Consider the following 11,253-nt stretch of genomic DNA (forward strand, 5'->3'; position numbering starts at 1 on the left):
TTAACGACCACACCACGCTACTGGAAGGTGTAAATCCACCGGGAAATGACTGCCTCACAACCATAACAAAATGGTGGCTATTTCCACTTTAATGGGTTCTGTAACTTTGTGCACACATTCTCCCTGAAACTGGATGTGCACCCTCCATTGTGTGTCGTCTCCACTGCTGCCTCTAGTCCTTTGCTACTCAAAGTGTGGTCTGTAGACCAGCAGCAACAGCATTACCTGGGGGCTTGTTAGATATGTGGGATCTTAGGCCGCACCCTGGACCTACTAAAACAGAGTCTGCACTTTACCAAAATCCCCAGATGATTCAAATACACATTTAAGTTTGAGAAGCACTGGTCTCAGTGGCTCAGCTTGTGATTATCTTCTTCACATCAGTAGCAAGAGAGTAGGTATGATCCCTTGTCCAAAGCCCAGGCAGGGACTGCTCTAATTATGGGTGGCTTTTATGCCACCTCTCAGGAGCTTCGACTCTTGCAGGGGTAGAGGGGAGTGCAGGTCACATTAACTCCCATATTTAGCCCCTCTGGGGCTACCGTTGCTGGCTCTGCAGGCTAAGTGGCCTCAATATCACCTTTCTCTCCTCCTCCTGAATTAATGTTACTTATAGAGAGATGGGAGGGGCAGGGTGGGGGGTTGGAGGGAGTAAATGGAAATCCTTTAGCCCTCCTGTGAGGGCTTAGTTACTCTGGCACTGTTTCTCTGCAAGAAGTCCCTGAGGCCAGGTTTGTTCTGGTTCCTGTCCAGCTCTCAGGTTACAAGGACCAGCTTCCTCTGTCCAATGGGGATGACTTCGGATGCCTCCCCAGCCCCCAGTCAAGGGCCACCCAACCTCTAGGTCAAGTGAGAGGGGAAACACATCTTTCATGTTCACAGGGTCCCAATGCTTTGATGCTATGTATATGCCGATGACTTCAAAAGTAGTATTTCCAGCTGTGACTTCCTCTGGGCTCCAGGTTGGACTGCCAACTACCTACTTGGCATCTTTACTTGTGTGTCTAATGGGCATCTTATACTTAAGTTGGCCAAAATAAAACTCTTGATTCTGGTTCCCACCCCTAAGCCTGTGATTTTGTTTCTCTTTCCTCTAGTCTTACCCACCTCTGTAAATGGCACCACCGTCTACTCAATTGACCAAACCCAAAAACCCCAATACTCCTTGATTCCTATCTTTCTCTTACCCTACATTCAGTTCACTAGTAAGTCCTATTCAATATTCTTTCAAAACGTACCGTGAATCTGAACACTAGTTACCACTTCCCACCATGCTAGTCCAAGCCTGGACTACTGCGGTAACTTCCTACCGCCTTCCCTCTTACCTGGGGGCCGTCTGTCCTCCAGTCCTCCACATGACAGAGAGAGATGTTTAAAATGCAATTCAAACTTCTTCATTCCCCTGCTTAAACCCTCTGATGATTTCCAACTGTGCTTAGGATAACATCCAAACACCTTGTAGCAGCATACAAGGTCCTGCTTTGACGTGGGCAAGCTTACTTAAATCTTATCTCCTACCACTGTCTTCACTCTCAACCAGCCACAATAACCTCATTGTGTCTCTCGTCTCAATCCTTATCACACTCAACCTTTCTGCAACATTTGATATTCTCCTCCTTCCTTGCCTTCTACAATGTACCACATTCTCCTGGTTTCCTCCTACCCCTGGAACATTCTCTCCCAGTTTCTTCCTTTCTTTACTCTTTCTCTTTTTTTTTTTTTTTTTTTTTTTAATTTTTTTTTCAACATTTTTTTTTTATTTTTTTATTTTTTTAAATTTTTTTTTATTTATTTTTTTCTTTCAACTTTTTTTTTTATTTATTTTTGGGACAGAGAGAGACAGAGCATGAACCAGGGAGGGGCAGAGAGAGAGAGGGAGACACAGAATCGGAAACAGGCTCCAGGCTCCGAGCCATCAGCCCAGAGCCTGACGCGGGGCTCGAACTCACGGACCGCGAGATCGTGACCTGGCTGAAGTCGGACGCTTAACCGACTGCGCCACCCAGGCGCCCCGCTTTACTCTTTCTCTTAAATGTTGTTGTTTCCCAGGTGTCCTTGCTTTGCCCTTTATTTCCCTGAGTGATCTCATGGCTTCGATTCCATCTACAGACCAATTACTCCCAAGACTGTACCACTCTCTTGAACTTCGAATTCTCAGTTACTTATTGGATGCCTCTGTTTGTTGTACCATAGGCACTTCACGTAAACTCACCAAGTCCCAAATGCAAATATCTCTAACTCCCATACACCCTTTTGGATTTTCCCTTCCTATGTTCTGCATCTCACCCTAGGCTCCTGGCATCTAAGCCTGGAACCTGAAAGTTGTCCTCAAATCTTCATTCTTCCTTCACTCCAGCATCCAAGCCTTACTGTGTCTGTGACCTCTACAGCGAGGCAGTATAATAGTGGTTTAGGATGTAGAACCCGCAAGACAAGGGGCTTTATCTGAGGATCGAGATGGGGGCTTTGCGCTCCTGCATGAAAGGAGGTCCAGCTACCTGTCTCTGTCGCATGTCCATTTTTCTCTGTTTCCACACAGCTGAGCATTCACAGAGTAGGGAGTAAACTTCAGACTCAGTATTAGGCATCACCGGTGCCTTCCCCAGTCCTTTGCTTCTTTAGAATATCGAGCAGGAACTAGAAGAGTCCTGGGTGAAAGGAGACTGCTTAGGTTTGCCTGTTCTTTGGCCAAAGGGTTCCAGTAGGCTCCTCAAGGTCTGGCCCCGGTCAGCAGGCCTAGGCTTTTCTGTTGGGATATAAAGCCAAAACCCCGGCTTACAAAAGCCTGGATTTGATCTCTGTGTAGCCATTGCTCAGAGAATTTAAGGGGTTGCTGGATGAGGCTGGGCTCACATGGCAGGGTGCTGTTAAACCACTCTCTGGGGGCAGGAAGGAGCCCTGTTTGGTAGCATTTACAGCTTTTTTGGTGCAAATATTCCGCCGTGGCCAATTTCAAGCTGCTAACATGATGTCGCTGAATAGTGAGCTGGGAACAGAAATAGCGCTCATGATCCCATACCTGTATCCCCCTTTTCCAAGATTTCCAGCACCAGTGAGACAGTCTGGGATAGGTAGCTCCAGGCCCCTGGATTCTCCATCTCTCCATCACTTTCCCAGCATCACCAAGCTTCTCTCCAAAATGATTGTTCTACTTGTTCAATTGTTCTAGCAGTGGGTCAGAGCACTGTATTTTCTCCACACCTTTGTCCATGTTGTTTTAAATTTGCTATTCTGATAGTTGGTGAATGGTCCAATCTCCTTATTCAGTGCCTTTTCTGAACCTCGAATTTTCTTTTATTCTTTCCCTGCTTAAAATCCTTTCATGGCTCCACAGGGTCCTTCGGATCAAGACTCTTCTCTCGATGCTCGAACATAAAAGGCCCTTGTACCTTTTATCTTCCCCTTCCTGGAATCTCTTCCCCACAATGCTCCCTTCACTATTTTCCAAACCCAATCACCTTTCCACCACAGGGATTTGGTCCCTTGCTCCCCCAGACACAAGGACCCTCCAATCTCTCAGCCTGTTGGAACTTTGTGATTCAAGAACTGACCGTAAGTCATGACTCCTTGGGAGTCTTTTCTTATCCCCCAACTATATGTAACAGAGGAGAAAGGCTAATTAAAAAAGAGAGAGGCAAATTCATATTCCTTCCAGAGGCCTTGCAGCTCTTTTGTGATTATGAACAACTGAGTGAGCCTTTGGGCATGGCCTTGATAAGAGGGAGTGAGAGAGCTAAATTTGCTGAATATGAAATTGGTGGGAATTTTGGAGCATATTGTGGTAACTCCAGAGAAAAAGGAAGAGTGCTAGGAAGTGAAGGACGGCAACCTGAGGAGAAGAGAGCCTCACCAGTGAGATTTTCAGTCGAAGGACTGTCGGAGGAAAGTTCCAGAACAGTGATGACTAATACTCAGTCTGAAGTTTATTCCCTACTCTGCGAATGCTCAGAATCCCTAGAACACCCTCAAAACATTCAACAAAAGTGTCCTCTACACACAACCTTAATTCATGGTGTTTTAGGAACAAAGGGAGAAAATGACACCTGTGGAGTGGAGAAATAGGACGGCAGTCGCAGAATTCAGGTTGAGAGGTGATCCTGAGGATGTGAACCATGGGAGGGGTCCTAGTAAAAACAGGAGGGTGTGGACTTCCTGAGGATGTGGAATGGTGACTGAGCTGTTCTAACTGGATATAAATGGAAAAGGTGGTCCCAAAGGGCTGCCTTGAGGACATTTGGGTGGCCTATGAACAATCTTTCCTTCCTCTGGCTCTCTCCAGAGTTTTGTGCCTCTGTCGGGCTGCTTTTATATGTGAACAGCTGTGCTGGGCCTCCATCTGAGCTAGATGAGCTGAGAACCCTGCCAAAGGGGAACTGTCCTCCTAACTCACTCCTCCCGGGGAAAAGCTGGCTGGGAGTGAACCTGCCTCTTCCTCCCTCACCCCCTATCTTAGCATTAATCAACACCTAGTATTAATCAACACTAGCTATTTGTCAGCACCATGCTATTGCACGGTCTCATTTCTTCACACCATGACTCTATCAGGCCCTCGTCCTTACTCTCCAGAAGCTAAAATGCAAGCCGAGATGGGTTAAATGAGTTGTCCAAAGTCACTCTTAAGGGGCAGAGCTGAGATATGAATTCAGATCTGTTTGATTCCAAAGCCTGTTCTTTTAGAGACTACAGAGGCACTTCTCATTAGGACCACTGTTTCTTCTCATTAGGACCACTGTTTCTTCTGTCTCATTCATTTATTTAATAGTATGTGCCCGGCACAGGGCCTGGTGTGAGTCTCTCCCGCAGCAGGAGGCTGAGTTCAAAACAGGCATCAAGAGAGGCTTACTTCAGGTAAATGGAAAAGGACCAGTATTTGTCCCGCAGTGACCCCAAGTGAGAGAGCTGCAGGGGACCTGGTCAGGTCAGCCCTCTGTCCTCCATCCTCCATGAGACATCCTGGCTCCTGACCTGCCGGGCTCTCTTTGACCCCTGAGTCCACGTTTCTTGCTGTGGGAACAGGCAGACCAGCCCCTGCAGCCAGCCCCCTAGTTGGCCGGCTCTGCCCTGGGAGAGGGCCTGGGTGAGATAAGAGGACCCACAGCCGGTGGGAGGAGCCTGAGCTGGCTGGAGGGCGAGGCAGGAAATCACCCCTTCCTTGGGGGGCCAAGGGGGAATGACTCAGGGCTGACTGGCGGGAGTTCCGTTTTTGTGGCCTGGATGGGCTGCAGTGGGGCCCCTTGGATAACGTGCTCAGGGAGGCCTTCCCCAGCCATCTGCCTACTGAGGCTTGGAGAGGTGTGCCTTGGCCTTTTCTCTTCCCTTTCCCACTATTTCTCTGGAAACAAGTTTGTGCTGCTGGGCTGGTCTCTTGCTCCACCCCCTGCCCAACCCAGGCCGTCCCCTGCAGGAATACAACCACTGAGGGAAACAGTGAGGACTGAAGCCCAAACAGGTGTGGGCAGCCGAGGCTGAGAAACTGGGTGCTCTGTCCCGCAGATTGCCGCCTTGTCTGTAGCGGGGCTCTGGCTGCTAGGAGGCCACAGTGGAAATGTGGACCCGGGACCCGGGGCATGCCGCATACGATCAATGCATCTGTTGAATTTGGAAGTTGTATTCTACCCCAGTCTGGCCCCTTTCCACTGTGCTAGAGAAGCAGCATAGCATTACGTCTTAAGAGAGAGACCCTGAAATCAGAATAGCTAGGTTTGAATCTAGCTCTGCTATTTCCTAGCTGTCAGACTTTGGTTAAATTACTTACCGTCTCCAAGCTTGTTTTCTCTCCTGTAAAATGGGGATGATAACAGTGGTGCCTACCTAAGAGGGTTGTTCAAGATTGAAGGAATTCATATGTACAAAGTGCCCGGAACAGCCCCTGGCAGGTAAGTACCATGTAAGCATTAGCTGCTGTTTTTTTTTTAGTGACTGGTAACTCCATCAACCCAGTCATCTATACAGAAGCTTGGCAGTAATCCTAGATTCTTCCCTTCCCCTCCCTGCCATAGTCAACCCCCTCCCCTGATTCTTCCTCCTGTGCATTCCTTCTCCGCCCCCCGCGTCCCCCCGGCTCACCACCTCTTGCCTGCACTACTGGAACTCACTGATCACTGATCTCCCTGCCTTCACGCTTTCTTTCTTTAACACTTTTATGGAGATATAATTCACATGCCATAAATCTATCCACTTAAATTGTGAATTTAGTATTCACATATATGTGCAGCCATAGTCAATTTTAGATCCGATCTTTTTTGTCCCCTCAGGAAGAACTCTGAAATTTTGAGCTCTTGCCCTCCTACTCAGCCCTAAGCAGGCACTCATCTACTTTCTACCTCTATAGATTTGCCTATTCTGGACATTTCCTATGAGTGAAATACAAGAAAATGCAATATGTGGTCTTTTGTGCCTAGCTTCTTTACTGAAGATGGTATTCCCAAGGCTCACGCATGTTGTAGCATGTGTCAGTACATCATTCCCTTTTAATGGCTGTATAATACTCCACCATGCGGATAGACCACATTTTGTTTATCCGTCATTAACCATTTGAGTTCTTTCCACGTTTTGGCATTACGAATATGTTTCTATAAACATTTGTGTACAAGTTTTTGTGCGGACATATGTATTTTTTTAAGTTTATTTATTTTGAAAGAGGGAGAGAGAGAGAGAGAGAGAGAGAGAGAGAGAGAGAGAGAGAGAGAAACTGTGAGAGGCAGAGGGGCAGAGAGAAAGGGAGTGAGATAATCCCAGGCTGTCCGCACAGAGCCTGACACGGGGCTCAAACTCAGGAACCTCGAGATCATGACCTGAGCCCAAATCAAGAGATGGATGCTTAACACACTGAGCCACCCAAGCACCCCTGGAAACTTATGTTTAATTGAGGAACTGCCGGACTGTTTTCCAAACAGGATACACAATTTTACATTCTCGCCAGTGGTGTATAAGGGCTCTGATTTCTCCTTGCCAACACTTGTTATCTTTTTGATTGTAGCCATCCTGGTGGGTGTGAATTTGTATCTCCTTATGGTTTTGATTTTCATTTCCCTGATGATTGATCATGTCAAACATCTTTTCATGTGCTTATTGGCTATCTGTAGATCTTGTTTGGAGAAAGATCTATTCAAATTCTTTGCTCATCTGGGGTGCCTGGCTTAGTTAGTTGAATGACCGACTCTTGATTTTGGCTCTGATTGCAATTCCAGGGTGGTGGGATCAAACCTCATGTCGAGCCCCGCGTTGAGCCCCATGTGGAGCCTGCTTAGGATTCTCTCTCCCTTTGCCCCTCCCCAACATCTGTGCACGTGCGTGTGTGCAACCACACACACTCTCTCTCTCTCTCCAAAAAATAAAGAAAGAAAAAAATTAGGGGCTCCTAGGTGGCTCAGTCAGTTAAGCATCCGACTTTGGCTCAGGTCATGATCTTGCGGTCAGTGAGTTCGAGTCCCGCATCGGGCTCTGTGCTGACAGCTCAGAGCCTGGAGCCTGCTTCAGATTCTGTGTCTCCCTGTCTCTCTGCTCCTCCCCCACTCACGTTCTGTCTCTCAAAGATGAATAAATGTTAAAAAATTTTTTTTAAAAATCCTTTGCTCGTTTAAAAATTGGGTTGTCTCTTTATTATTGAGTTGTAAGTCTTCTTCATATATTCTAGATACAAGTCCCTTATCAGATACATGATTTGCAAACATTTTCGCCATTCTGTAGGTTGTCTTTTCACCTTCTTGAGGGTGACCCTGGATGCACAAGTTTTCTATTCTGATGAAATCTAATTTATCTACTTTTTATTTTGTTACTTGTACTTTTGTTGTCCTAAGAGTCCATTACCAAATCTGAGGCCATGAAGATTTACTCCTATGTTTTCTTTTAAGGGTTTTATAGTTTAGCTTTTGCATTTAGGTCTTTGATCCGTTTTGAGTTAATTCTGTATATAGTGTTTGGGTAGAGGTCCAACTTCATTCTTTTGCATGTGGCTATTCATTTGTTTCAGCAACATTTGTTGAAGACTATTCTTTCCCCATTGAATGGTCTTTGGTGCCTTTGTTAAAAATCAGTTGACCTTAGACACATGGGTTTATTTCTGGACTGTCTATTCTATTCTATTCTATTCATTTATCTGATATTTGCTGCTTTGTAGTTAGTTTTGAAATTGGGAAGTGTGAGTCCTGCAACTTTGTTATTCTTTTTCCAGATTATTTTGGGTTTTCTGGATCCCCTGCAATTCCATATGGGTGTTAGAATTGGCTTTGTCAATTTCTACTAAGAAGCTAGCCGAGATTCTGATGAGGATTTCATTGAGTCTGTACATCAATTTGGGAAGTATGATCACCTTAATAATATTGTTTTCCAAATCATGAACATGAGTTGCTTGTCCATTTATTTAAACTTCTTTTAATTTCTTTCAGTGATGCTTTGTAGTTTGCAGAGTATGAGTTTTGCACTCTTTGTTATATACATTCCTAAGTATTTACCTTTTTTTTAAATTTTCTTTTTTCTTTTTTTTTTAAATTTACATCCAAATTAGTTAGCATATAGTGCAACAATGATTTCAGGTGTATATTCCTTAGTGCCCCTTACCCATTTAGCCCATCCCCCCTCCCACAACCCCTCCTGTAACCCTCAGTTTGTTCTCCATATTTATGAGTCTCTTCTGTTTTGTCCCCCTCCCTGTTTTTATATTATTTTTGTTTCCCTTCCCTTATGTTCGTCTGTTTTGTCTCTTAAAGTCCTCATAAGTATTTGACCTTTTTAAATGTTATTATAAATGGAGTTGTTTTCTTCATTTTTGGATTTTCCATTTCAAATGTGTAGAAGAAAACTGTGTTTTGTGTGTTGATCTTATACACTGCAAGCTTGCTGAACTCACTTATTAGTTCCCATAATTTTTAGTGGATCCCTTAGATTTCTGATATACACAATCATGTCATCTGCAAATAGAGATAGTTTTACTTCTTCCCTTCCAGTCTGGGTGCTGTTTATTTCTTTTTCTTGCCTAGGTGCTTTGGCTTGAATCTCCAGTACAACATTGAATAGAAGTCGGGAGAACAGATATCCTTGTCATGTTGCTGATCTTAGGGGGAAAGCGTTCAGGCTTCCACTACTAAATATGATGTTAGCTGTGGGTTTTTGAAATGCTCTATGTCAGGTTGGCGAAGTTTCCTTCGATTCCTAGCTTGTGTTTTAATCATGAAAGGGTACTGGGTTTTGTCAAATGGTCTTTCTGTATTGAGATGATCTATGTAGCTTGAAATTTTTTATTCTATTGATATGATATATTACATTAAATGTTTTTAAGTTTATTTATTTTGAGAGAGAGAGAGAGTGGGGGAGGGGCAGAGAGCTTGAGGGAGGCAGAGAGAGACAGAGGCAGAAAATCCCAAGAAGGCTCTGCACTGTCAGCACAGAGCCCAATGTAGGGCTCAAACCCATGAACTGTAAGATCATGACCTGAGCTGAAGTCAAGAGTTGGACGCCTGACTGAGCCACCCAGGCGCCCCACATTAATTGGTTTTTGAATGTTAAACCAACCTTGCGTTCCTGAGATAGATCCCATTTGGTATATAATCCTTTTTATATGTTTCCGGATTCTGTTTGTTAATACAGATGGCCCTTGAACAATGTGGGGATTAGGGGGCACCAGCCTCCCACACAGTCAAAAATCTGCATATAACCTTCCACTTTAACTACTGATAGCCTATTGTTGACCAGAAGTTTTACTGATAACAGTTGATTAACACATATTTTGTAGGTTATATGTATCATATACAGTATTTTTACACTAAAGTAAGCTAGAGAAAAAAAAGGTTAAGAAAACCATAAGGAAGATAAAATACATTTCTAGTACTTTAAATTATTGAAAAAAGTCTGCATATAAGTGGACCCCATGCAGTTCAAACCCATGTTGTTCAAGAGTTAACTGTATTTTCTTGAGAAATAAGAAATATTCTTCATATCTACATTCATAAGATATACCAGTCTGATGTTTTCTTGTGATGTCTATGCTCTAACTATCAGGGTAATGATACCGGTTTCACAGAATGAATTGAAAACTATTCTCTCCTAGTTTTTGGACGAGTTTGTGAAGAATTGATATTTATTCTTCTTTATTTTTTTTTAAATGTCTATTTTTCAGAGAGAGAGAGAGAGAGACGGAGTGTGAGCCAAGAAGGGGCAGAGAGAGAGGGAGACACAGAATCCGAAGCAGGCTCCAGGCTCTGAGCTGTCAGCACAGAGCCTGATGCGGGGCTTGAACCCACGAACCGTGAGGTCATGACCTGAGCCGAAGTCTGGCGCTTAAGCGACTGAGCCACCCAGGCAGCCCAGTATTTATTCTTCTTTAAATGTTTGGTAGAATTCCCCAGTGAAGCCACCTGAGTGTGAGTTTTTCTTTGATGGTAGTTTTAAAATTAGCAATTTAATCTCCTCACTTGTTATAAACCTATTCAGATTGCCTTATTTTTTCTTGGGTCAATTTTGGTAGTTCTTTTCTTTCTAGGAATTTGTCCGTTTTATCTAAGGTATTTACATTTATGCGCATACCTTCACCTTCACTCTTTGCTTCTCTGTAATCCATTCTCCACACAGTGGCCTGGGTGGGCTTTTAAAAGATGCAGATCTGATCAGGGCACATCCGGCTATTCAGCTCTTCTGTGGCTGCTCTCTGCCCTGAGGATAAAGACCCCCCTCCTTGACGCTGCCTGGAAGGCCCAGCATGGGTCCCTTCACAGAGCTATGTTCTCCCTTTGCTCCAGTGACACAGAACTCTTTGCAGCTCTTGAACATATCACATGTCACAGGTGCTGTTTCCTCCACCAGGATCTTACCGCCTGGTAAACTCCTTTTACTTCGTGGCCTAAATTAAGATGTCACTTTCTCTGGAAAAGTTTTCTGACTCTACCTCCCTTCTATGTTTCCCAGGCCCCCTCCCTCTCTGACAACTGCTCTATTTACACTGCTCTATTTCATTGTTTATATACCTGTTACCCCACAGAGTCATCTTTGTTTATATATTGGTCTCCATCAAGGACTTTTTTTTTTTTTAAGTAGGCTCCATGCCCAGCATGGGGTTTGAACTCACGACCCCAAGATCAAGAGTTGCATGTTCTACTGACTGAGCCAGCCAGGCACCTTCAAGGACAGCTTTTGAATCCCTACATCCTGGACCTCAAGATATCCCTGAAGTAGATCTGAAATTTCATTGCAGCAAATTCTACCTCCCCTGTCCTGCATAGCCTCCCAATTACTCCAGTTCATTTCTTCTTAACTTCAGCC

Source organism: Panthera onca, chromosome C1 (genome assembly GCF_046562875.1).
Source record: "Panthera onca isolate mPanOnc1 chromosome C1, mPanOnc1 haplotype 2, whole genome shotgun sequence".
In the NCBI taxonomy this organism is placed as follows: Eukaryota; Metazoa; Chordata; class Mammalia; order Carnivora; family Felidae; genus Panthera; species Panthera onca.